Source organism: Pipra filicauda, unplaced genomic scaffold (assembly GCF_003945595.2).
Source record: "Pipra filicauda isolate LSUMZ 115617 unplaced genomic scaffold, ASM394559v2 scaffold15_size4787011_pilon, whole genome shotgun sequence".
Taxonomy (NCBI): Eukaryota; Metazoa; Chordata; class Aves; order Passeriformes; family Pipridae; genus Pipra; species Pipra filicauda.
Genome location: NW_024104096.1, coordinates 272,875 through 275,581, shown reverse-complemented (window position 1 = coordinate 275,581; position 2,707 = coordinate 272,875).

Genomic DNA, 2,707 nt, shown 5'->3' with positions numbered 1-2,707 from the left:
TGGATGATATATGACCCTTTTCTCCAAGGCTTGTAATTAAGAGCAGGACAAACACCAGAATCTTCTGAATACTTAATTTTGTGCAGCACAGGATTAGCAGGCTTTTCTCTGTAATACTGCCACCACATGACACTACTTGTTCCCCAAGAAACAAGGGAGCTGGAGTGGATTTCCTATAATGCACTTATATACTTATATATGTATACTTATATACATAGAATTATAGAATATGTTGAGTTGGAAGGGATCCATCAGGATCATTGAGTCCAGCTCCTGGTCCTGCACAGGACACTCTAAGAACAATATCATGCATCTGAAAGCACTGTCCTAATAACAGGGTAGGCTAGTTGTGTGCATCATGTAAACAAATCCATAGTGTAATTATTTTGGAAGCAATCCTACTATTAAGTAAAAAAATTCCATAGATTTGGCTTGTGGTTTTGTCTCTGAAAAAGGAAAGACTTCTTAAGTTTCCCATGCTAACATGTTGGACTGGATAGACTTATATACATGAAATAACACAGCCTCAGGCCTAGTAGCAGCACACATTCCAGATCACACTTCCTTCCCAATACATGTGAACGCATTCAGTATTGGGGTGGGATGGGGTGGGAAACCATGGAAACCTGGCTGGAAAACATTTAACTAGTATAGCATTATTCAAACCGTTAACTGGGCTAAACCAACCATTGCAAATCTAATGATGCTGAAAAGCAGCACAGCCACATGCACTCTCCTTTCTCAGGCAAAGTGCCACACTGTCATTAGGATCTTGACCTGCCTTCACCTACTGAGTTCAGTCAGACACAAACTGACACCTTCCAGCAGAAGAGAGCTGGAGAGAGATTTTGACAAGGGACTTTAAAGGTAGTCTAGTTCCACCACCCCTGCCATGGGTGGGGACACATTCCGCTTGATCAGGTTGCTCAGAGTCCCATTCAACCTGGCCTTGGACACTTTCAGGGCTGGGGCAACCACAGCTTCTTGGGGCAACCTGGTCCACTGTCTCACCACATTCATTGTAAAAAAATCATCCTAATATCTAAGTTTGAAGCCATTCCCCCATGTCCTGTCCTGTGCCCCTTGTAAAGAGTCTCTCCCCATCTTAGGCTCCCTTCACGTATTGGAAGGCCCCAGCTAGGTCACTTCAAAGCCTCTTTTCCAGGCTAAACAAGCCTAATTCTCTTCACCTTTCCTCTTAGAAGAGGTCCTCCATCCTGCTAATCATCTTGGTGGCCCTCCTCTGGACTCACTCCCTGTTGGAGCAGTGTTGATGTCCTTCCTGTGCTGGGATTGCCAGATCTGGATGCAGTACTCCAGGTGGGACCTCATGAGAGTGGAGTAGAGAGGCAGAAATCTCTTCCCTTGACTTGCTGTCCATACTGCTTTTGATGCAGCCCAGGACATGTTTGGCTCTCTGGGCTGCAAGTGCACTTTGATGGCTCATGTCCAGTCTCTCATCCACCAGCACATCCAAGTTCTCAGCAGGATTGCTCTTAATCTCTTCATCACCCAACATGTATTAATACTGGGGGTGACCCCACCCAGGTGCAGCACCTTGCACTTGGTCTTGTTAAACCTCATGAGATTCCCACTGACCCTCTTCTCAAGCTTGTCCAGGTCCCTCTAGATGGCATCCCATCCTTGAGGAATGTCAACAGCACCACTCAGCTTTGTGTTGTCTCCAAATTTGATGAGGGTGCACTCAATCCCTTCATCTACGTCATTAATGAAGATATTAAATAGCACTGGTCCCAATATGGACCAGTATGGGTCAGTATTGAGTGACACAATGTCCATTGGGATTCTGTCACTTGTCACTGATGTCCATTGGGACTCTGAGTTGTTGGTCACTACCTCCTGGATGTGACCATCCAACCAATTTCTTATATATCCATCTATCTAATAGTACACCCATCAAATCCATCTCTCTCCTGTTTTGAGAGAAGGATGTTGTGGGAGACCATGTCAAAGACTTCACAGGAATCCAGATAAATGACATCTGTAACTCTTCCCCTGTCCACTAATGTAGTCACTCCATGCAAGACAACAATAACTTGAAACCATAAGCCAATGTTATTTGTATAAAACCATTCAAGACAAGTCATCGCTATCCATTAGCAATTACTAAAAAATATTTTAACACTGCATGAAAACAGGTACAGCTTGGTTTGCAGACCAAATAGTATTAGAAAAGGAATTTTTTTCTTTGCAAATGCCTTATATATATAATTGCCATAGTTTATTGTCATAGTTTATTTTTGCATGAGGATTTTAGTAAATCACAGAAAAGAGGCTTATACTCCTGAAGCAGGGTTGACCCAGCCTGTGGTCACCACAGTTCTCTTCACTGCTAAACAAAAAACTGGAAGTACCTGTTTCTACACATGCCTCAGTTACCAACTACAGTAGCTCTTGGCACCAAAGACCTATTCCTGTTTTAATCATGTATAAAAATTCTCTAGCCTAGAGAAGCTGGACACATTACACACTTTGCCTTTCTTTGTTCTTTCAGGATAAGTTTTTCGCACCTACACAAAGAAGGTATTTTTCTGCTGGTCATGCTTACTCTGACAAGTCCAGTGACTGTGGTTCAGAAGAAAACATGGTGAGATCTAGTTTTCTATGGTGCATTGCTGTTATTGGTATTTTTAACTATTTTTAACTACTAAGGCTAAGATTCAAAATTTATCATACAAACAAATAA